General features: G+C 45.4%; 1 protein-coding gene and 1 pseudogene across 1 annotated transcript in view; one reads left to right on the top strand and one right to left on the bottom strand.

Moving 5' to 3' along the window:
• The window catches only part of SLC9A9 (solute carrier family 9 member A9), a 482912-nt gene that overhangs the window by 25622 nt on the left and 432089 nt on the right, over positions 1–25201 (bottom strand). The window lies entirely within an intron of this gene.
• LOC100466810 overlaps positions 15220–25201 on the top strand; it is a 61707-nt pseudogene continuing 51725 nt past the window's right edge.

Here is a 25201-nt window from a genome sequence, read left to right as displayed (position 1 = left end):
AGCATGGGCCTGACCCCTAACTCTCTTTCCTCGCTTCCCCATCACAGTCAATCGATCAATTACCAAGTTTTGTTGATTCCACCTGCTAAGGAGCTCCCTGTCCGTCCATCCGTCCATCCGTCCATCCACCCACTTCTCTCAAGCCCACAGGTGCTGCTGTCACCCAGGCTGCCATCACTGTCCTCTCGGGGACTGCAACAGTCTCCCCACTGCTCTAGGGGTACTGCCGAGCAACCCCGGCTCGCTGCCCCAGAGTGCTTCTTTGGCAGTGTTGACTAGATTATGGTAGTTTCCTGCCTACAACCCTGTGAAATGCTTCCCATGGCCCCGAGGAGTCTACACCGGATTCTCTGAGACCTGTCTCCTTCGATGTGACTGCATGTGCTAAGTTCTGTCCTTTCTCATCTTTTGCACGTGCTATTTCCTCCACCTGAGCGCTGACTCCCCCACTGTATCTGGCTACCTCCTAATCCTCTGTTACGCAGGACTCAGCGCAGGGGTCAGGTCCTCAGAGAAGCTCTCCGTGACTCTCCTTCCTCTGGACTTCCACAGCTGAACCCATTATGACTAGGGGGACTATGCATGGGTTGGTAAAATTAGGACCCCCATCGGAGCAACAGGGGGCACCTATACGTATTATGCAAGGACAACAGGTGTGAACTGGGAATGACCCAGACAAACCGGGTCGTATGGTCACCCTGATCATGGCATGGATCACAGCTTCAAATTGCTTGCCAACTGGTCGGTCCTCCCTGCACCCTGCCAGGCTGTCTGCAAGTTCGCTGATGACAGAGAAGAACCAGTTGCAATGTAGCTGCTTCTGTAATAGGTGCTCAGTACACATTTTTTGTTAAATAGTTGAGTGAAAGGATGAATGTGGCTGAAACAATAGGAGTCTGGTCATGTGGTTGAAGACTGCAGAGTGCAACAGGAAGCCATTTGTCCCCAAACCCTGCTGCCAGGCTTGGATGGCTAATGGAGCTAGAGCTTCTCCGTTTCCTCTCCAAAGAAGCTCCCGGCCATCACAAATAGCACAGAGAACGTGTACTGGATTACCTTGCTAACACCCCCCAAATTCGAAATTCCAAGGCACATCTGGCTGAAAAGAAGCAGATGGGTTGGGTCCCAAAATGTGTTACGTGGCAGATTAAGCACCTTATGATATTAAGACATATCACATGATAAATGGGTTCTGGGGCCAAATAAGTCATGAAATTAAGCATATCTCTTTATTGCTAAGACCCTTCAACGTACTCTAAAGTAAGCAGTGTTTCTCAAATTTAGATAGGGCCTGTCGTCTTTACCTCTCCTATCTCCCATCTCCCAGACTTCATGTTCTATGGAACTTACTTTGAGAATTAATAAAATCACGTTGGCCGGACATCTCTAGGCAGGTGAAAGCTTTGAGTCCCTCAAGGACAGGGCTGGACTTTATTTATGCCTTCCCACTGCTTACACCGGTCACTGCCTGGCACATAGTCAACGTTCAAAAAATGTTTGTCGCATGTGGACTAGGACGTCATGCGTTCAGCTGAGGACAGAAGAGCTTGAGGTCGGGGGAGGCCGGGTAACCCCACCCCGCCAGCGTCATAGGTGCCTTAGCAATAGGGAGGAGGCTGACTTGCCCGAGAATGACATGGGAAACAGGCTGGTGAAGCTTCTCTTTCATGGCGCATTGCCCTTCCTGCGGGCGGCGCCCTCCTGGGCCTCACACCCTGGTTCCTTCCCACCTTCCCCGTGTGCACGCCCACGGGATTTGACTGTCAGCGTCTGTTCACCAAATGCTAAGCTGATGAGGCTTAGATGTTTGCTTAGATGGTTCCGGCCTCTAAGGAATGCAGCTTGAGTGGCGGCAGGCCAGGGGGCAGGGCTCATGTCGAGTAGGATCTTGCCCCCTCTGCTACACATTCTATTTCTCACCCGACTCACTTGTGAGGCTGGCCCTGATGGGGTACCAAAGCCAAACGTTCTCTCCAGCACTTAAAGGAAGCCTTATGGGTCAGCATTCAGAGAGGAAAAGGATGAGGATCCTGGCTTTGAGACATCAGGAAAGAAAAGCACAAACTCAACTTAAAACTGCCCAGTAATGGAGGGGAAAAAAGATAGCAATCACAAGTTCAATCCAGCTCCCAGGGAGCAGGTTTAAAAAGTCTCTCTTCAAGAGCTTTTTTGCAGTGTTACTTTGATTTTTTTTCTCTCTGAGAAATTTATTATTTATTACAAAATGAAAAAATTCCATGAAGCCACTAGGCTTTTTTCCCACTGTCTCTTTTCCCACCTTTATTAAAGAGGGGAGGAAAGTCAAGAAATGCCACAGTGAGATTTTGCATTTGAGCCAATCTGAGCTGCAAGTGAGTCCGGCTGAGGAGATGGTCACCCGGAGGGCTGCTCTCAGCCGGTGAGCGTGGGGCTGGAGGGGGCGCTCACATATGTTCCTTTGCTCCTACGAAGAAGAGGCATCCTCTTGGCTCCTTCCGGGCCTTACCTGCTCCTCCAACTGGAAGAGCAGGCATGAGCTGGGGGGTTAGAAGCAGTGGAGGCCTCTCCATTGAGCACACAGGAGGAGGACACAGAGCTGGAGGCTTAGACTTTCCTGCACTAGACCCTGGTGCTTGGCTGCCATGGGATAAGTAATGATGGCATGAGGCCTCATCACTTCAGGTCAAATTTTACCTCTAAGTAAGTTCGGTCTGGGCTGACTTTGCTACCAAATGAGTTAGGAAACACTTGGGTTTTCAGGGCAGTTTGGATTTCTGAACTACACTTATACTATTATTTCCATGTATAGGTGAGTAAACCAGATCAGAAAGATTAGGGAATTTGGCTCAATCCAGGCATCTGTGACTGGAATCCAACTTGGCCTAGTTCCAGAGCCCATGTGCTTTCTGCTATATCCTGCCTCCTCCCGGCCAAATGGAGATCCTCTGTTTGTGCTTTCCTGTGTTTGGGGAGCAGCCCTTGTGGCTGCAGGACGTCCTAGAGGGGTGTGGATTAGATGATCTTGAAGGTTGTTCCTGACCTTGCATTCCATGATTAAGCAAACGCATGAGCCACTGTCTAAAATGGGGTTTACACCTAAGTGGGCACCTAGGAAGAGAAATCTGTCCCCTGTAGGATCTCTTTTCCAAAATGCAAGTGCCTGGCACCTTTTGGATCAAATGGCATCTGTGAGTCCCCCAGTCCCTCTGTGCTTGAGGGCACTGCTCTGGCTACAGCAAACACGGTCTCAACTGAGACGGGAGACTGGGGCTGGTTAACGCTACACCTGTTGGGGGCACAAAATAGAAAGCACTAACCACACTAAGGCCCCAGAGCTGTAATTAGAGCTCTGATTTCTTCCTTTCTTCTCTGTTTTTCTTTTTTTTTTTTTTGAGGGGTTAGGAATTGGGGAAAGACCCATTAAATTGGAGAAGCTGTGGGTGTAAATTCTCTTCCCAACTATCTTTATTTTGGAGCGTGTTTAAGGATACATATTATATGCATTCATCTCCCCATATATCTCTATGCTTATATCCATTCATAAATAAAATATATAGCTGCTTGGCTAAAATGTATCACTTGTCTGTAAGATTCCTCCCGCAGGTTAATGTCTCCTGCCAGGGGAGCTGCCCCGGTTTGCAGTGACTTTCAATGACCTACTTGTGTGCACTGGTTCAGGCTGCGTTTAACAAGCGGCCCCGCAGATCTGTGCATCTGCACGTATTCCTCATTCTTAGACTTTTTAAGTATTATTTGATTTCATTCTGGCAAAAATCAATAGTATGTGCATAAAGTTAACTTTGCCATCATACCTTTAGATAGGGAAACTGTCATGAACAGATACTTTTGGGAATACCTGGGAAGGAGAGACTAATTCATGCTGTTTATCATTCTATGACTCTCCCGTTATTGGCATAATTGGCATTTTCCTGGCCTTTGGTATCCTCAGTGCTTATGGGAGAGAGGACCTTCAAGATGGAATCCACCTGAGGACTGGGCATTGTGCAAGTTCACTTTCTGTTGTTGAATGTGATCTGAGACTGAGGTTGGCCGTTGTGAATTTTAGTAGGTTAGTGTCAATCACAGGAGCTTATCTGAGTCTTATTTGGCCTGGAATTGGAAATTCCTGAATAATGTGACACTTGAGCACCGGGTAGTCTCAGAATTGGAAGTTGGCTTAATCTCCATGATCAGATTTTAAAATATGATTCCTACAGTATTTACTAATACTGAAGAATTGCATCTTTTAGCAAAAGTCAATATTTGGAATTCCTCTGTGACACTTGCAGGAGGTATACATTGTTAAAATCAAACATTCAATTGGGACCAGAGAGTTAAGAAAATGAAAAATGTTATAAACTTCTTTTCTTATACACATCGGTAAAAACAAATAGAACAAATAAGATGGGATGATGAAAGATAAATTTGTATAAAGTGTTGTAGAATACACTTAGCCAAGTCAAGCACTTGGTGCATTGAGAATAATTCTGTTTCTTGTAAACTAAATTACGAAGTTGGATAAAAAAATCAACGAACTATTATTTATATTTCATTTAATCTAGGTGCTTTAATAATGTCTGTTTGGCCAAATACACTATTGATTTTTCATTGCTGTGGGATTCACTTAACCTCAGGTAAAACTAAAGAAAACCAAACCCAAATTGCCCACCCTCTCTTGTAATTGTTGGTGTTTACAGTGGGAAAGAACATACTGAATTTAGGCAACTGAGGGAGGAAGGGAGAGAGATGTAGGCTTTAGTTTTCTGCCTGCTTTTAACTGACAAACACCGAGACTAGGTGTGAGATGATAGAAAATATATATATTGGTTTCGGTCTCCTCCCCTCCCCGCGCTGGGTTCCTGACGCAGGGCTCCTAAAAGTCTTGTAAATTCCTAAGTTAAGGGCACTAGGAACATCGCTTGTTCTAATGAAGCAACTCCGGGTGGGCTCCTGGAAGGGGGTTGGTCACCAGGAAGACCAAGGCATGATTAGAAGCTGGGAATTTTCGGCTCCACCGCATGCTCCGGAGAGAGGAGAGGGGCTCAAAATGGAGTTAATAATTGGTCATGCCTACATGAGGAAGCCTCCATAAAATCCCAAAAGCAGGGTTTTGGAGAGCTTCCAGGCGTGTGAACACATCCATATCAAGAGTACGATGCACTCCAACTCCACGGAACAGAAGCTTCTGCGCTCGGGACCCTCCCAGAACTCCTCCTTTGTATCTTTCATCGGGCTGGTTGTCTCTATCCTTTATCATATCCTTTAACAAACTGGTAAACATATGTGTTTTCCTGAGCTCTGTTAGCCATTCTAGCAAATAAACTGAACCTGAGGAGGGGGTCATTGGAACCTCTGATCTATAGCTGGTTGGTGAGAAACACAGCCTGGACTTGTAACTGGTGTGGACGGTGGGGGAGGGGCAGTCTTGTGGGACTGAGCCCTTCCCCGTGAGCTCTGACGCTGTCTCCGGGTACACAGTGTTGGAACTGAGTTTAATTGTCGGATATCCAGCTGTGTCTGAGACTTGCTTGTTGTTGTGGGGAAAGCCCCCACACATTTGGTGACCAGAAACGTCAGAAATGCGCTATTCTGTGTAAGTAGCACAGAGGGCTCACAAGAATGAAACACAGTAGGAAAGAACTGGGTTTTCCCACTCAGGAAAGAAAAAAAAAATCTGGGCTTTTCCTTATAGTAGGGTAGGACTCAGATCCTTACTGTGCATTTTGGAAAAGGCAAGACTTTTGCCAAACAAGGTACTCAGTAAGGGCATGACAAGGAAGCAGGGAAATCTAGTGAGGCTGCATCATTTAAAATTAGAAATTCCAGTTTCTATTTCACATTAATTTTTTAAGAAAATTGGCTGGATTCTAAATGGGCTGTCCGAATCCTCATGGAAAAGGAATTCACAGACAAGGCCAGGTGGAGGGGAGGACAGTGGGCAGTAGCCACCCCTAAGCTTCTTGCCCAAGTTTCTCTGACAGGCCTTGTATACCATAACTTCTAATAATTTCTTTACTGAATTCTTATCTTGGCTTTGTAATTTATATGTCAGTGTTTCCATTTTGCACGTGAAGAAACTGAGTGCTCAGAGAGGTTAAGTTACTTGCTTAAGGTCACACAGCTCTTACTTAGCAGGACTGGGATTCCAGCCTTCATGGGACAATGAGTTCTACACATGGCCCATGTAGGAAATAGAATGATGTCTAAAATAACATTATCATGAGGATTAATATTTACAATTTCAATTTGTGTTCATGACTTGTAAAATTTTCATCTGCAAGATAAAGATGCTAATGAGAAGATCATTGAGGTCCTATGTATGATAAAATTTAACAATCTGAGCTGAACTTGGTTTGCAGATAGGTTTTGTTTCTCCTATTGATGGAACACGAAAACGTCTGGTGTTTAAGATTTTTATGAGCTAACATTAAAACAAACAGAAAATCTTATGTAAAAATCTGACTACCTGTTTTTCTTGAACAACCATCAGATCTGGCAATCGAGTCTGCACTCCTGAAAGGTAACAATCAGTTTCTTCTGAGTACCAGCTGTTCACTTTAGATGTCGTCCCCAATTCTCCCGTTGCCACAGTCCCCACCAATCCCTAATGTTCACTGACTGAAGCCATATGTTGATTGCTTTTACTTCTTTTTTTCCCCTCAAACCTGGTAGCTCCCCTTATTTGCACTGCCTGCATTGTCCCTTTAGGCACCTTTACGTAGGTTTCATGATACAGAGAACAGTAAGAGCTAGAAGAATAGAGACTTGCATTCAAGAAACTACCACGTCACTAATCAGTTGTGTGATCTCAGGCTAGCCCATTAACCATTCTGAATCTCAGGTTCCTCTTCTGTTACATGGGCATGATGAATGGTGTGGGAAAGATTAAATAAAATAGTCCATGATATTATGCTCAGTATATGTTAACTGACCCTAAGGCATTCTTGGAAACGTTCTTTAAAGAAATTTTGCCACACCACCAATCCACAGAGGACGCTATTACTGACAGTGTACCCACAGCCTCTCATAACCATCTTCACAGCTAACCTTTCTAACCACTTACACCCTTTTCTAGAGCATTTTCCCTTCCCTTTCATGCCTGCTTGGTTGTGCTTCAGACCATTTTGAACACTATCATAATTACATAGCGGTATCTTTTCATAATATGAAGTGGAACAATTGAGCCAAATGTGCAAAGGCTCCTGTCCTCCACCCCAACACTGCTTCCCATAGCTGCTCTTGGCGCCCTTCTTTGCCTACTGAGAAGTGAGGCCTCTGCACTTTCTGGCACGTGGCTACTATTGTGGATCTTTTGAAGGTCACTCCTGTTTCAAGGGCCCGCAATCATTAATGATATGGCATTGCCCATCGTGTCTGAATGACTTTTTTTTTCCTGATTTTAATCTAAGTGTCAGTTGTGGTGGTGGTATACGCACTTGGAATGGAGCCATGAGAGGTGGCACTTGGAGTCCTGATAGTGACAAGGATATGGTAACCCTTGGGCCGGATGCAGCTTTTCAGAGTCCCAGGCCTGACTTAACCTCAAACAAGAGGGAAAGTGGCCCCTGGAGGCCCTTAGAGAAGTAACTGACCTGCATTTTTGCAAAAGCATAAAATTCAAACCTGAGAGCAGAGAATGGCTTTCTCCTTGCATGAATGAGAAAGGTGAAATAAGACTTTCGTTTTGCCTGCTGAGTTCTCTGCAGGGTTTCTCTGGACCAAGCAGTTGAGAGAGCTTCCCTCGTGGCAGGGTTCAGGCTAACCACTGTGTGTCCACGTTGTGGAAGAACACGAGGACTAGGGACTGGGGGCTCAGAGTTTGTGCCGGGCAGGCACAGGGGCAAACAGTGGGGGAAGGAAGTCTGTTTGGGTTCACAGCCCCACCCCGGCCCTTAGCTAGCTGTGTGTTTCATTCTGTGGTTGAGTTAGCCAGCGTCCTTTTTGTTCTGTGTGTTGGATCATAGCTCAGAGCCTCGTTGCCTTTCATGGCATGAACATGGGCGCTTACTGGGGAGGTGCAGAGGCCGTGGCTCACCAGCACTACCTCCGTGTGCTTCTTTCTCTTGGGAGTTCCTTTCCCGAATTTGAGATGTGGCAAAGAGGTTCCCCGATCCTCTGAAGAGCAAGGCTCAAGGCGGCAACCGGGGCATTGGCAACAAAGGACCTGCTACCTTGAAACAGAAGTTGCCAATTAGGGCTAAGTTTTTAAGTGTTTCAGGTCCTCAAGCACAGGTGGAACTCTTTCTTGGCTGGTTTATTCTTATGTTTTGAGAGCGGCTTCCACAGTGCAGTGAAAACACAGGATACAGGAAAGGGTTGTTGACGTCGGCATCGTGGGGGCTTTGAGGAGGTGGATCTGTCTTGAGAGCTTGCTCTGAGAAATGTGGAAACCAATCATTGCAGATACTGAGTGTCCTAAGCTCTTTGCCTTTCCTACTGGAGAGCAAGGAAGCAGGAGCACAGGCTGTGGGATAGACCCTGGGGCTGCTGTTGCCACTTTGTGATCTTTATGATCTCTCTGAGCCTCAGTTGCCCTATTTCTCAGCCAGGGATCATGGGTCAGCAAAGCATGTGTGCTCGTATCCCTGAGGCTTCATGCCTAGCATGCAGTCCGTGCTCAAGCAATGTCAGGTCTCTTTTCCCTTTCTGATGCCCACGTATTTGCTGTCCTAGCAGAGAGTGGGTTGAAGGCACGGAAAGAGTGTTTAATATTTTATCTGCTATCCATCATTTACTTTCTCTTTTCTAAAGCATTACAGCTCTTTTCTGAGAGGTAAAGAAGGCCCTAAGAAGATTAAATCGGCATGTAAATTTCAGCTTAGTTCAAAGCTAAGCCCCTTAAGAAATCTGTATCTTGCAGAGAAGCTCAAGCCCGGGGGCTATGAGCAAGCGCACTGGCCAGGCCGTCGGGGCTGTTGGCCCTGGCGCACTGGTTCTCAAGCAAGGCGCGGCAGGCTCACCTGGGGGCCTTGTTAAGGCAGCTAGTTGGGTGGGACCTGAACATCTGCATTTCTTACCATTCCTAAATGGTGGTGATGCTCCTGGTCTGGGCACCACACTCGAAGAAACACTGCTTCGTGGGGGGACGCATGCAGGCAGCTGAGGCTCCTGGGCGCTGCGCCCATTTGCGTCTTTAGCTGCCTGACTTTGGGCAAGTTACTTTAGTCTGGGGAGACGCAGTTTCTTTGTCCAATGACAGGCAAAAAGCATAATTTGGAAAAAGTGTAATTTAGGGTAGAGTTTCCTGATCTTTTTTTTTCTGTAGTGGGTTGGGTGGCCACCCCAGGCCCTGCCAGATGATGTGGGGGCTGAGGGGATGAGTATCTTGGCACATCTATAACCCATGCAGGGTATTTGGCATAAAGGCTGGGAGAGTCTGACCAAGTGGTTAAGAGCATGCGTTTTCATGTCCTGAAAATCTGAGGGTAACCCCTCCTTCCGCCTAGTGTGGCCTTGCAGCTGTTCACTTAGGAGTCCGCCTCAGTTTGGTCACCTGTGAAATGGGCACAGTGCTTGTACCTATTTCATGGGTTTGTGGTGGGTATCAAATGATGTAACGCACGTAGAATGCTTGGCCTGCAAAGTACCTTGTACCTAGTTAATGCTAATATAGACTAGATATTATTATTAGCTGTTATTATTTCTATTTCTACAATTCTGCGGTTCATTCCTTGTGCCTATCCTGTATCTTATTGGAGGAAGGGGATAAACCTTCACTGTTTAGGAATGTTAAAAGTTAAAAAAATTTGTTTGAAGGGGGGAGTGCTCTAAAACAGTGCTTCTCACTCTTTAATATGCACCCAAGTCGTCTGAGGAACTTGTTAAAATGCAGGTTCTATTTTCCTTTGGTCTGGGGTTGGGCCTGAGATTCTGCATTTCTAAACGGCTCTCAGGTGATGCCCGGTCCTCAGAGAGGCACTTTGAGTAGCAAGACTCTCCAGCAGTTCCCAGCAGAACCTGGTTGCCCACTGGAATCATTTGGGGATCTTCCCACAACCCCAGGCCATACCCCAAACCAATTAAGTCACAGTGTCTGCTGGGTAGGATACCACGGTGGTTGAAGCTCCCCAGGGAATCCCAACGTGCAAAGTTTGGACAGTATGGTTCTCAAAGTTGGCTGCATATTGGAGAAATTAAACAACAACAACAACAACAACAACAAAAACCAACACTATTTGGGTCCCACTTCCAGATATCCTGACTTGGTCTGGCTGAGGCTGGAGCATTAGAGTTTTTTAAAGTTCTCAGATGATTCTATAAGCAGCAAAGTTTGAGAACCTCTCTCTGAAGTCCAAAGCACTCTTTAGTAAGGCACAGGGAGAAATTGGGTTGATTCATATTCCAGAAGCTTGAAATAATCAATTTCCCTTCAGATGGACCCCCTTTCCCCTAGGAGATTTGCACTGAAATATGGCCAAAATAAGAACATTTCTTACCCTTATTTTAAAGGCAAAAACCTGCTTAACATCTGCATACAGGAAGCTGTGTTGTCTAGTAGCTCAGAAATAGGCCCGAGAGAGCATTCAGCCCCTAATCCCCTTCACCGCTGTCTTCAGTATGACCTTGGGAAATCTTTCCGTGTTCATTTTCCATATTTCCTCATTTGCAAAACCTGGCTAATCCCACAAAATGACCGCAGGACTGGTGTATGGTCAGATGTGACTTCAGAAACAGTCCTGCTGCAAGTCTCCTAAATTGTTCGGATCTGCTGACTAACTTTGGGCATTTATGCAAATGCATACTTTGTGTGTCTTGAGAAAATCTGTCACATTTAAACTCTAGTCTTCTATCGCTTTCCCTCTTTTAATGGTACCGATCGTTTCCTGTTCTATTCACACAGGTTTAGGCTTAATGCACCCTAGAAATTCACAGAAATCAGCACAAAAGCAGAAATGGGTTTTTAAAAGCCGTGCAGAGAAGACTGGCCGTGCAGGGTTGGTCTTCTTCTCCATCCCCCAGGGGAAATGTCCCTCACTTGTCCACTCGGTCCACTTGGTGCCCTAGCCCACACTTCTTCTGGTTGATCACCGAGACTTCAGCCTTCTGACAGGGGCTCATACAGCTTTGTGTCCCTAGCACTCAGTGCACTGCCCAGGATGGGCTGAAGAGATGCCTAGTGGACAAGTGAATGAAGTGGCAGAAAGAAGTAACATAAGACAGCACAGAGGAGCCAGAGGCTTCCAGAAAACAGAAAGGGAACGCCATTCAAGCCCAAAAGGAGGAAATAAAGGATTGATACTAAAAATAGTAAAGGGAATGAAGTATAGGGGCGAAAAAGCCCAATGAAGGAGAGGCAGGAAAGGCCAGGAGGTCTGAGTGAGGTTTGCGTGGAAGAGGGAGAATAAGAAGGCCCCTGGAAGAGCCAGAGAGAACATGAAAAATGACAGGGAGGAAGCAGCGAGGGCAGTGACTGAGGGGAGTGGAAGGGAGAGGGAAACAGGAGAAGCAGGGGAGAAGGGGGCAGGGAGAGAGGGAGAGCTGTCACAGGGGACACAGCCTCCAGGGGAGGCAGGGCGGGAGAGTGGGTCTTTCTCCCTACCGAGGACAGCCCACTGTGGCTCTGGCCCGAGATAGACAGAGCTGGAGGGAAAAGCCAAACTGGTACAAGTGAAGTGGGTCACTGTCAGGGATTATCACGTTTTCTGGAATTGGATGTTTTCAAATTGCATAATCCTCCTTGTTCTCAATTATCCTCCACAAGAGAGCCGAGTCCCTCCTGTGGTACAAATCCACCTCAGCTGAGCCCCAGACATCCACTACTCACACCACAGACAACTCCTTGGCAGCCTTTCCCGCCCTCCCTTTCTACCACATCCTGCCCTTCCCCCACAGGCCACAACTGCATCTCCAGGCATTTCCCTTCCCGACTTCCATGCATTACCATCTAGGCCTCCTTCCTGTTCCTCCAGGGCCCCTGCCCCCCCCCCCCATCCACAGCCTTTGTGCAGATTAGAGAAAGGGGTCCATGAGGGTTTTGGGCAGATGAATTAGAGAAAGGTACAGGCAAGATAAAACAAGACGGGTACCACAGAGCCAGAGATTCTAACAAAAGCTCTCTCTGTGTGTGATGGGGGTAGACGCTTGGGTAGAGCCGTGTTTGGGGAAAGTGTCTCATAGAAAGTGATATTTGAACTGACTTTTCAAAGATGAACAAATATTTTCCCTGTTCCAGGTGTTTGTTTTGGAGTGGGGGGAAGAGGAATGAGGGTAGAGGTCTTCTGCAGGGTACGGACAGCAGGTACAAAGGAGCAGAGGTAGGAAAAGTTAAGATACTCAATATTGCTGGAGTGTTCACATAAAAGGAGGTTAAGAGGAGACCCAGTGATGGTATAAAGTTAGAACAGGTAGGAAGGGCCACGTCATGAAGGATCTTGAATGCCAGGCTCAGAACCAGATGTCACCTTATAGGAAATAGGGAGTGCCTGGCTTTAAGTAGGGATAAGACATGAGCTTTGCATTTGAGAATGATTGCTTTGGAAAGGTATTATTCATTGCAAACTCACCCTTAAAGAGGTATTTATAAATGACCTGTTCTGTGTCCCACAGTTAATGGCAGAACCAGAATTTGACTCCAGTTGGTTGTGCTGAACCGAAGTCTCTTCGCCCACACCTCAGGTCTGAGTGACCTCTGTGGGATTTCCCCTGCAGAACTTGCTAGGCCCATCTCACCTCACTCAAGAGCCAAAAAGGACTAGATTCAGACCAGCACAAATATTGTTCCTTAGGCCTCCAAAAAAGTGATTAAAAAACCCCCCATAGTTCCTTCATTTCTTAACAGAGGACTTTATTCATACCAGGTTAGATCTTTACAAAGCTAAACCAAAAGGTTCCATTGGACATGCATTGGCATTGAGCTCAGAAAAGATGCCTATTGTCAGCTGAAAGAGGGAAAGCAGGAACTGGGGGGAAGGGGGCACAGCCATCTCTAAGATCCCCACAGGAAGACTGTAACCACAGTTCATTCTTAGTGACCCACTGCAATGGTGGATTTGGAAGCCAAGTTATATGCACTTGTTTTGGTCTGTTCCTTCAACATAACTTCATACTAGGTCTGTTTATGATAACAAAATGGAATTTCTTCTGTGTTTTTCACTGTTTCCTGTCTCCTACACAGGTGAGATTTCTATTAAACAGAGAGATGGCCTCAGGGAGAAGAGGGATGAGAAAGAGTCTTGAAAATCCAATTGATGGGGTTGATCTTGTGACTCTCTGGTTGTTGGAGCCATTCAAGGCCCCCACCCACCCCGCCTTAACGGCCACACCTGAGAAGTGCCTTTGTTTTCACTCCAGCAGGGAGGAATACTTGAGTTAAGGGGGGGTACACCACATGTCTAAGCCATGAAACTGACAGGAACCCGAAGTCTCTTAATTACCTAGAGTTTTATAAGAGAGGCACTTGGGATAAGGGGATGTTTATGCCTGTTTACACTTGGCTTCAACTTGGTGACATTCAGACCTTAGTCAAGAACTTGGTTTCAAGTTGACAGACTTGATAAAAGTCCAGCCAAGACTGTCTCATAACTGAGACACCCAAGGTCTATCTTCAGAGAAGCCAATAAATTACTATTATCACTGCTGATAAGGTGGAGACTCTCTGAGGTTTCTCTCAACGAAGAAAATATGAATCATGACTCTTCCCAAAATGTTCCCTTAGACATTCAAAATCCATTGCTTATTAGTAATTTTTTAAAAAAGGTTGGTTTAATATCCTCTCCTTCTTTCTAGAGCATTCCTATTAAAAATTAAGTCTGGTGGCATTAAACATCTTAGTTTCAACACCCAGATCTTTCTAAAGGTTGACCGTGTATCTGCAAGCCAAGGTGAAAAGCATCTCCACGCTTAGGCCACAATTCCACACCAAATTCCCCCTTACACACACACACACACACACACACACACACACACACACACACACACTCACTTTGGCCTTCTAGCTCCTCCTGCTGGTAACTGCTCAGCTCTGCTTTTAACTTTATAACCCCAGGTCAACCATTGATTTGGGTCTATGAATAATAACTTTAGAGAATATTTTATATCTTTATCTGATCCTGGGCCAGATGTCAAGATGAGAAATAATTTGGGGATTAAGAAAAAGATTCCCCTTTCCTTTGCTCAGGTAGTGACCAGAAAAAGTCACAGCTTTTGTATCAATACCTGTGTGTTCAAGATTCCTAACCGCCAGCTGATGTGTGCCCTCTGGGTAGACTGGGGAAGGGACAACTGAGGGCAATTGTTTGAGAAGCTCCATAGGTTTCTCACCATGTTCTAGCGGGTGACCTCTGTTCCCTCTTCTAAACCTCTCACTGAATCACAATTACTTGGTTGGGCTGTACCAGCGACTGGTGGTGATGATGATAGCAGTAGATGTACTGAGCGCTAAGCACTTTATATTCACTATCTCATTTCTTCTTGACAGCCATATAAGGTAGGCAATACCATTTTATAGCTGAGAAACTGAGGTTCAGAGAAATTAAGTCTATTTCCCAGAGTCACACATCTCGTAAGTGGTGGAAACCATGACTTGAACTGGGTCTATCTGATCTTAAAGTGCTGAAGGCAATTTTGTTGCTTTGATAAAAGTTCACAACCACTTGGGTTTCACTCTCTTTATGACAGCAATGCTGGGGGAGAGCAAATGGATAGGAAGAGAAAGTCTAGGGAAGAGGCTGCCAGTGAAAATATAAATACTATAGTGTGGAATGCTCTCAAGGAAATGTTTTGGCAAATTTGACACAACTGGTTAATGAAGGTCAATTCTATTTAAAAGCCTCTGATCAAAACTCACTGCCCATCACCTCATAAAAAAAATAAATAATTGAAGATAAAATGTATGTCTTTAACCAGAAGTAGGCTGGCAGGAAACAGTTCAAGCCACACAACTGTCTCCTCGGCTTCTTCTTGGCCTCTCTCAATTTCTCAGCTGTCAAGTGGTGGTGAAGAATGTTTGCTATTTGTCAAGTTCATATTTATCTGAGAATGGACCGAAAAGTCTCAGAAAACCTCCTTTTGTGGATTTATTCTAATCAGCAATTTAATTAGATTATGAACATTTGTTTTTTTTCTCTTTGTGAGTATGATCTAAAAAATCATAAAAATGGAATTCCTTAAAATAACATTCTAAAATGTGACAGTGACAAATATGGACATTGTTTTCCTTACTGTCTCACTCTAGCCTTACTTTCTTCCTGAAGGATTCAAATGCGCCTCAGAAGCACCATCGGGGGGCTGTGGGGGGGGTAGTAGGAGCACTGAACAGGAAGGAAGTGGTTTGTTGGCAGAAGACTGAGGGCTCCCCAGAAGACCTGGCCACCTCTGCCATTACTTCAGCACCCTCCGGCTTCCAGTTAAGACCCCAGGACACCAGAATCTTCTGGCTGGGGTGATGCCATGGCCTGATCCCCCTGCTTGCCCTCTGTCCGCCCACACTTTCCCTACACTTCAGGTGAGTGATGATTCTAAAATATGAATATTATGCCGGAGGCTTCCTTAGCATAGGACTTAGCTCTGGAACCTGGTAATCCTGGCTCCTGCACTGTCTGGTCTCTGCTCCTCCCCACCTTGTCTTTCCCTGTTCCTTTCTCAAATATGCTTTCCTCTTTCTTCCTCCCTCTCTTTTCTCCTGACCTGCAAACACAAACATGCTGATTCTTCCCCTGATTATATCTCTGCTCCCTTCAGGTATCAGAGCAATCTCACTTCCTCAAGGGGGTCCTCCCTTCTCTCTATCCAAAGATGTTGACCTGTTTTCCCCTTTCCGCTTCTAGAATACTTATAGGTATATAGTTTGTTCTTTCTAGCAAGTAACTCAGGGTCTAGGCTGAGAATGGCTGGTATAGGTTCCAGAGAGCAGACTACGCACAACTTTTCCCAACTCTGCATTCAGCGACCTCACATTAGTGGACTGACATCAGCCCACGGTGGGAGGATTTATACCACAGAAATTAGCACATGCTACAAAGCAGTTTTTAACTTTTCCCCCCAGATAGCTGGTTGTTAAACATTTATGAGCACACCACTGGTTATTCCCACAAGAGCTGAAGGTATCCCAGTTCCTCCCACAGAGCTGGCTCATAATAGGATTCTATAAATATTTATGGAATTAAATAAACATAAATTGAGACTTTCAGTGTGGCCATACTAAACCGTGCACTATATATATAATCTCTCATCTTGACAGTGATCTCATGAAGCTAGTATTGCATCCCTTATTTTTTGAATGAGGACATTTAGACTCAGCAAAGTGATTTGCCCAATGTCATGGAATGAGTGAGCTGAAGATCCCTCGAGCCTGTACCCTGGGGCGCTGCTCTAGCCTGTTGCCTTCTGCTCTTGGCTGTCTGCACGCATGCTGTCTTCAGCCTGGCTTGGGTCTCTAAATATGGACTGCAGCCTTTCTTTTCTCAAGCAGATTTGTCTTTCTGTATTCGTTTGCCTGGTCCCTAGTCTCACAATCATAGCCCACCCTCTGCCTGGATCAAGTGTCCAGCCTGCCCTCTGGATGGGCCCTGCCTTTGGGGACTGGCATGTGGCCCAGCAGGTAGAGAACATGGAACAACAGATGAAGGCTGGGAAGCTTCTGGAGCCCCATGCCTAGAACTCAGCAGTAGGGTAACCAACTCATTCTGGTTTACCTGAAATCAGGCAAACCAGGCATAATTGATAAATTATTAAGAATTTCAAGTTGGTGTCCACAGAACGTGGGGCCCTTCTGAATGGGGGTCTCCCTGTGCCTCCAATGCTCTCAAGTCCATGAAGCTGGCCCTGGAGATAAATGATAACACCAATCATTCAAAGTTGTGAGGATTCAGTGGTCCAAAGCATCAACAGTATTGAGCACAATGCCTGGTCCAGGGCTGATGTTCAGAAGATGGTGGTGATTGTTTCTGAGGTCTGATCCTGCTTCCTCCTGGCTTGCTCAGCCTCTCCCAGAACAGACACCTGAATTCTTACCTTGACAGTAACGGGAATTCAGTAATCTTTTGTAAGTCACTTCAGCTTCTCTAGGCTCAGATTTTTTTCCCTCTATAAAACATGGGGATTGCAGGAAATCTCTAAAGAGCTTACCAGCTCTAAATCTGTTTCGGCCAACTCCGTGACATTTATACATATGAGCAAAGTCTTAATGTTCTTTTGAAAGCAGTTTCTCCCTCCCTGGGTTTGCTGAGATTCTCTTTGGCCTTCAAGTTCATTCATATCAAAGAGTTTCTCCCTCCAACCTTGAATAAACCGAGCATTCTTAAATTATTTCTAAAGTTCGTCTGATTCAAAAGCCAACCCATTTTACACCTGAGCAGTCTAAGGCTTGGGGCAGCTGAACACCTTGCCTGGAGCCATGTAATGAGATGGAGAAGTGTAGGAATCAAACCCGAGTTCTCCACAGTATTATGTTTCTTTCCTGCCTAAGGAAACACCAGAGGGTACCTTTATAATTGTACTTTGCCATTATTCTTTCCTAAAAAATTTCTTATAAAAATAAAGAGAAAGTAGAAAAGAAAAAAAAGTAACTTTCCATTTGGGCTCAGATTTTTTTTTCAAGTATGTCCCCATTTTTCTCAAACCCTGGACACCCGACCTAGGCTCAGGTTCATGATTTCTCCAGTAGTTTCTATTTAGTAAGGACAAGGGTTTCCTCTCTTCCCATTTGAGTGTAGCATTCTCAGACCCTCTCACAATGTTTCTATGCTTTAGAAAGAACAAGCAGATGTTCCTTTAATGGCAAATCTTCTTAACCTTTTGCTACCTCCTATCACAACTGGTCTTTAGGGGATATGTAATCATTCCCTTAAAAGAAAAGGTTGGAAGGAGGGAAGGAATGTTCTCAGCCATTTCTTGGGTCTTGTCCATGTGAACTCCCTCGAGACCTCTCCATGGGCATCTGATCATATGCCTGGTGGTTGGAAATTTTTGAGCTTTTCCCAAGGATGAGAATTAAAGAAAAAAAAAAAGTCTCTGTCTCTGGAAATCCTGCTGTTTCCTAAAATCATTCTCACCCTCATTCGTGCTGGTCCTTTCACCAAAGGATCCCTGGCTGACAATGGATCCAGCTTACTTTTTGAGTGATTTATTTTTAAATTTAATGTTGTACTTTTCACATGACCTGGCTCAGGGCCAGACAAAACATGTATTGTTTCCGTGGGAGTGAAGACTGTAATTTTATGCTCTTCTCTTAGTTTAATCCAACCTTCTTCTGCTGCAATGCTACTCAACTGACAGATGCTTCAGAGTCAACTGGAAACAGTTTTTTTGGTGTCACCCTCAGCATTCATTGAAATTTAGGGCAACATGCCATTCTCTCCATTTCAAACAGCTTAGAAAGGAAGTCCAAAGTCTCAAATTCTAAGGAACTATGATTTGCCAACCAGTTTGAGTCTGCCTGTCAATGAGGTTTGTAAACTAAGGACAATCTCCAGTGGGCACTTTCTTCCTTTTCTATTGTGTTGTGTAATAATCTCTTTTCTAGAAGAAAGTCCCATAAATCTGGGGCTGCTATGAATTTTTAACTGGTATCAGGTCACATGAGAGCTTAAAGAAGCTCGGAGTGAAATGTGGGGGTGGAGAGGCCTTTATAAAACAAAACTGGAAAGTCTTACGCTTTAAAAAAAAAAGCCTTAATTTAGAATCTAGGTTTGCACCTACTTCAGAATTGGATACTTTCTGCTTCCTGCCCACCGTCCTGACACGGGGATGCTTCCTAGAGATCGCAGAGATTGGAGAGTTGCAGAGATCTAGTTGTAGTTGTGTAGGTGGCTGGAGCATTCCCTAGAGGGACAAGAAAGCTAGTGGGCAAAATCCTGTGGGTGCAGAGAGGACAGTGATGAGAAATGGTGTATCCAGGAGAATTTGTGCCGTGGGGCCCCTCACATGCTCACTAATAACACGGGTGATCATAATTTTCATGAAAGAGAATCAAAACAAAAATTTAAGTTCCAGAAAATTATTCTGGGCCTAAAATCCTTCAGGGCTAAGAACATCCTTAAGTCATACTGGATTGTTCATTCGGGAGGATGTCGGATGTCCTTAGGCCTCTCATTTCAGAGATCAGGAAATGGGTGCCTAGAAAGGTTAAGTGAGCTGCCGAGGTTGTAAAGGGGAAGACTCTCGGTATAAACAACTTGATTTCCAAAGAACCTTTCCCATCCAGTTCAGCCAGGATGAGAAGGGCCTCTTACCTACCCCACGCAGTCTGTGGGAGATGGTGGTCTTTTCTGTAAAGGCAAGTCCATTGTGCGCTAATCGGCCTTGTCCATTGCGGTCAGGCCTGGTCTTAGCTGCCCAGCATCTTTCTCTCGTGTAGGAGGGTTTGTACTTTCTCAGGAAAGCGACGGATGTCTCAGTGAGCAGAAAACAGTAAAATACCCCTGATAGCCAGAAACCAAAATGAATATGCCCTGATGGTCCAGATTTTGATAATTTGAGTCTACCTAGGGAAGATGTTATGTGACTGGTGAAGTGACCTGGCATATGATTCTGGTATGGGAGCATAAATATTCTGCATTAATAAACTGATGTGCCTGCCTTCCCTACTGGTTATGACCCTCTCTTTTGGTTAGTTGGGAAATTTGATGGAATAGAACCATGTAAATATCATGCTTTATCATACATTTATCTAGCACTTAGTTAATGAGGACACAACATCTCATGCATTCCAAATGTCTGCTGTGTGAAGCATGTGTTTCCATTTTGACAGATAAAGAAATTAAAAACACAGGGAAGAAAGACTTGCTCAGGAGATCAGGACGTGGCAGATGGGGGGTTTGACCCTAGGACTTCTCATTCCAATTCAAAACCCTATTGCCACCATTATCATAATTCAATTTTCAGGTTGTGAGAAATTCTTCTCTAGGACCCAGGTGGAATTTACTCCTGGGCAGGTTAAGTGCTTCAACTATCAATAACCACACATTTTGCCTTGCAGAACTAAACAACAGTAACGAGGAGAATTAGGCCTAAATCAAGTTGTATTGAAGCAGGTGATATGTCGGATCTTACTACATAAGATAAAAATATTGGGAAAAATGTCTTTTCTGATTGTGTCGACAATGGTGGGGAGAGGACCTATGTTGCGAATGTTCTTCTGTCTCTGCCTACTGCTCTGGCTGACTTAGCTCCCCTGTGTACTAAATACCAACCCTAAACATCATGAGATTGAAGCGGAAGGATTGCCATTCCATACTTTAGTTTCTTTGAGATCCTTCTAAGTTCGGCTTTTGAAAACAATTTGAAAATGCATCACACTTCCCCTACTCGAGGGGGAAACATGAAATGAGCTAGTCCTTCTGAGGGATGAGACATATTATTCTACTTGTCTATCAGAAGGTAAAACAAAGCAGTAAGCCCCGATCTTCAGGGAGGAACAGAGTCTGAATGCTGACAATTTGGTCTGTTAAATCTTTTTGAAGTTACAGAGCATCAAAACACCCTAGGAAAATACTCAGTTGCCCTCTCACAATGTCAGAGGATATGGTGTAACCTACTTCTGTCACTTGCTGAACAGGAACTGATGATGTGTGGGTGTGCGGGTAGGGGGTGTGGATGGTAGAAAATGCCCTGCAGCAAGCTCCATCCAGTAGCAAGTCAAAGGAGCAGGAATGCACTTTGGAGGAAAACAGAAATGGTTGCCAAAAAGTTGACCCTCAATTGTAATGTCACAAAAGCACATCTACGAAAGGTCTCGCCTTGCTGTTTTCAGAAGCATGAGCATTTGTCTAGAATGAGGCTGTTCTCAAATCTTCGCTCCAGCCTCCATCTGACAATCTCTGAATCTGTCCCGAAGGCAAGAAGGAGGTAAGCTGCTTGATGTCACACCAGAGCAATAAGCATGGTCTTTCCGAACGGGGTACCGGGCCGGGGGGTGGGGTAGGGCCCAGGGGAGTCAGCTATCTCTTCCCTCATCCTGCTTTTCTGTTTGGTAGATGAAAACCTATCCTGCCTTACACAGCTGACGGAGAAGTAATATTCTACACCTTCCTTCAGGTTATTCTTTCCTTGGAGCAGCAACTCCAGGTTCCTAGCAGGTCTTCTCACTCTTGAAACTGAGTCCCTCATGTTACATCGTCCTTCAGCATGGCTGCTTGCTATTTTCCAATAATATCAGTCATTTGGAGACTGACATCATCTGCCTCACGCTTCTGACCATTGCTCAGACCAAGACGGCAGCTTGTGGTCCGTGATAACCCCTGCTCTGCTGACTCAGATAATTACCCAATCTTCCATCCCAGAGAACATGCTCCTTTCAAATACCCTCCTTCAATTCATTCTCTGGGCAAGAGAGCTAACTAATTCATCTTATTCTTTGTTGATGAAGCTAGTAATATTACAAAAGAAACAGAACAAAGGTTGAGGAGGTTAAAAAAAAAACTGAAAAACTAGAATTAATCTTCTACTGTGGACTGAGCACCGTACCAAGGTCTTCCACATGGACCCTCACAGTTAAGCCTCAGGATGGCCCTTCAAGGTAGGTTTGGCTGTTGCTGTTTTTTTCAGGTGGAGCAATGGAGCCTCGGGTCCACTGTGAATAGAAGAGCTGCAGTTAAGTGTCTTGCTGATTCTAAGGCCACACGGCTCCTCATGGAGGGCAAGGAGTGCCCAGTGATGGGGAAGGGCTCCATCCCAAAGATTAAATCCTATGCCTGCCTCTTCTTCTGGTGGTTGTTGCTCCCCCAGTACCCAAAGAATGTAGCTTATAATTCACGGAACACACCCAGGGAGCCGCCGGTTTGAGACTGAAAGAGTAATCTGAGCTACAGCCCTGCTCAATCCTGGCAGCCACAACGGCCAGAAACGCTGCTTCTTGTGGTAAGAGTTCTTCAGGCTCTCTCACCAGAATGTCAACAGTTCCATTTTTCCCCGGATTCTCCTAAAATGTTCCAAGTGTTATTCTCATTCTGCAGATAGAGAAACCCATGTCCTGAGAGCAATGAAGTAGGGAAAGGTCACCATTTTTTGACTGCTCGGCTTTTAGGAAACATGTAGGTTTCTTGTTCCCTTCTGGGCCGGGGTAAGGCAGCATATCTCTCTTCTCCTAGACTGTTCTACAGAAAGGTCCTGGCTGTGCTNCTTCCTTCTTGTTTCCTTCTGGGCCGGGGTAAGGCAGCATATCTCTCTTCTCCTAGACTGTTCTACAGAAAGGTCCTGGCTGTGCTGCTGGCCTTCAGAGTGGGAAGTGCTGCAGCAGAGAACAGGGAGGCAGAGAAGGGCATGTTCCCCGTTGATTCCACATGGGTGGAACCCATCCCCAAGGAGTGACTGTGCAGGGCCCAGGTGTGGAGCTGACCAGCCTGCCAAGACCCGTCTCTTTGTAGGACCGAGAATGTGGGTGGGGTGGAGAGGGAATTCAGTGACCTCGTCCTTGTGCCCACCTCCATCATAGCACTTAACTCCCTCAGTTATGACCTTTAAAACCTGGACTGTGAGCTTCTTGAGAACAGGGTCTCACGTCCAGCCTTAGCAGGCAGCATAGTTTGTTGCATGTAGTACCTTTTCAGTAAGAATATATCGGACAAATGGAGGGAGAAACATGGCTGCCTCCTGTAGATCGTGCTTCTCGCTCTTACTGCTGAGATGCTGAGCTGCTCTGTTCCACGAGACGTCAGGATCCCACGCTCCNAACAAATGGAGGGAGAAACATGGCTGCCTCCTGTAAATCGTGCTTCTCGCTCTTACTGCTGAGATGCTGAGCTGCTCTGTTCCACGAGACGTCAGGATCCCACGCTCCCACTGCTCACCAGCCTCTCCTCACATTGTGCTGGACTTCTCCCTCTGACCTGTCCCCACATCGGGGCTGACCCCAGGGAAAAGAAATAAGGAACCTGGCAGACAGAACCACATGAATGAGCATTATGAGTAGGGTTGGGGGTGGGGAGAGACTGGTTTGAATTAGAGTTTTCCGGGGTTTGAAGGGGGGACTGTGTGAGTGACACACAGCAGCTGTTTCCACTTAAAATTGATTAGCAAGTATCACTACAAATGAACTCAGAATTTAAAACAAAACTCCATGGAAACGAATCATTCTAAATCATTCTAAACTGGTCGAAGGAAAGAATTTCTCCAGCTGAAGACCAAAAAGCTCTCCTTTAGTCCTGCTTTTCCCCACCGGCCAGCCAGCCCTCCTGGAAGCTGCAGTCCCCCACATCACAGTGATGAAATGCATCCCAATTCTTTCCTGCTGGCTGCTCGGCCCTCATTTTAACTGGCCCCGAGCAAATGCCCCAGCACTGTCTGCAAGGCTGGAAGTAAAACGCCGCCCCAGACAGAGGCAGCCAGGCTACCTTTCCTTTGCTTTGGGGCAAGAGGGACATTCTTGGAGACTGACCTCGGAGCAGCCCCTGGGACTCTCAGAATTGGTCTCTCATGGCACTCAAAAGTGAGTAGCTGATAGGCTGGTGGGCAGTACTATTTCCATTAGCCTTTTAGCACCTGAAAAGTTAAATATAAAATACTGTTTGGTTTCCAAAATGTTCTCATTAGAGAATTAAGAGTTTAATTCACAGAAACAAGTAACCCCAAGGTGTGATACTCAAGGAAATTTCAGAGCGTCCTGTGGTTATTAATGACCATACGATGAGCAGTCTTAGTAGAAAGCCTGATAGAGGAGGCAAATCAAATAAAGAAAATCAATTTTTGAGAATAAATTAAATTTAAAGTGCGTCAGCTATAGGCCTCAGCAAAGACAAGTTATAGTACATCTTCTGGTCATCTAACTAATGGAAGTCACATTTTATTCCCATTATACTGGGCACATATTACCAAGCTCTGATCTCTCTAAAATTAGATCTTTGCAAAGATATAGTTGGCTCATCCTGACAGGGCTGATGGGTGGTGAAAGCCTCCAGCAGCAACACACTCCATCTGGGAAGATTCTGTTCTATTCAGCTCTATAAAGCATCTTTGTGTTTCAAGCGTTGATGGATTGCTACATGGCACAAAACAAAACTTAGTGGTCCATTCTCTTTCCACTGCTGCTTAGCACACAGAGTAAGTACATGGCTGGCCCTAGCCAAACATCCATTGAAATTGAAAGATGCCGCTTAGTCACTTTCCTACCTAGTTTTGTTCAAAACCATGTGTAAGAATCACGGTGCAAGAACCATAAGAGAAAAAAGACCCAGGGGGTTGCCTGTCCTTTGGTCAAGGAGACTTGATGACACCTACTTATTGTCTATACCAATTTTAGGTTTTTACATTATCTTCTTTAATTGGAAGAAGTCCCACTTGGGCAAAGTTAAAATAAACTGAGTGTTTAACGCTTCCCTGGCGTTATACTAAAGTGTGCATTACTTGTGTACTTGTGTACTTGTAGAATGAACGTGATCCCTTGGCCCTATGCTGTGGAAGGTACTGGAGAAGACAGAGTCTTGGATCTAGGTAGAGAGAAAAGAACTCCAAATGGCAGCCAGGAAGGGTTGTTGGCTGGTGAAAAGAAATCAGGAGGCAGAGACACCAAAAGGTCCCCTTGCCCAAAGCTATATCTAGAGGGTTCTAGGATATGTCTCTCAGTTTCTGAGTAGGCGAGGTTGGATTATTTTTGGCTGAGGAAGTAAAAATTGAGAGATGTTGGGTTTGGGGAGTTGGAGGGTTTGAAGCTAAGCTATGAGGAGGAGGAAATGATGTATTACTGAAATTAAGTGAAAACATCCCCCACCCCCATCTTTAGAGATCGAAAACCGCTTGCCACTCACAAGACCACAAATTTGATCCGTGGGCAAAGGGGGTAGGTGACCAGCTTTGTTTTACTGATTAGTCCACCCAACTTTTATGATGTGCAATTACTACATGTCAGGAGCTTATTAGCCAACACGGATAGAAATTTAACTATGACATAGTCTCTGCCTTCAGAGCTGCTCCTGTTTTAGTGGGAGACAGAAAGTAAACAGGCAACTTTTGTTCCTTGTGTTCAGTGCTCTGAGAGGAGATAGGAATCTCTGGGAGTATATGGGAAAGCACTTATCACAAAATAGGAGAGGCAAAAGGACGCCTCCTACATTGCAGAGCTTCTCATAAGAGCAGGTCTGCAGCAAAGTGCCAATCAGACAGACAATGTTCCATGCAGCGACTGCCTTGGAGATGTGCCTTTAAGACTGCATGACGTTGGTACCGCATGATATTAAGAAAATACTTGGTTTCACTCCTCTGCCTTGGGTCTGCAATCTCTGCCGCTCTACCTTGTCTTCATTCTGCCTCACATTACATCCAGGTGGAAGATCTGGGTTCTTTCCCTCTGTAG

Source organism: Ailuropoda melanoleuca, chromosome 6 (assembly GCF_002007445.2).
Source record: "Ailuropoda melanoleuca isolate Jingjing chromosome 6, ASM200744v2, whole genome shotgun sequence".
Lineage (NCBI taxonomy): Eukaryota > Metazoa > Chordata > Mammalia > Carnivora > Ursidae > Ailuropoda > Ailuropoda melanoleuca.
Note: the sequence above shows the minus strand (reverse complement) of the source record. Positions and strands in the feature narration are given on the sequence as shown.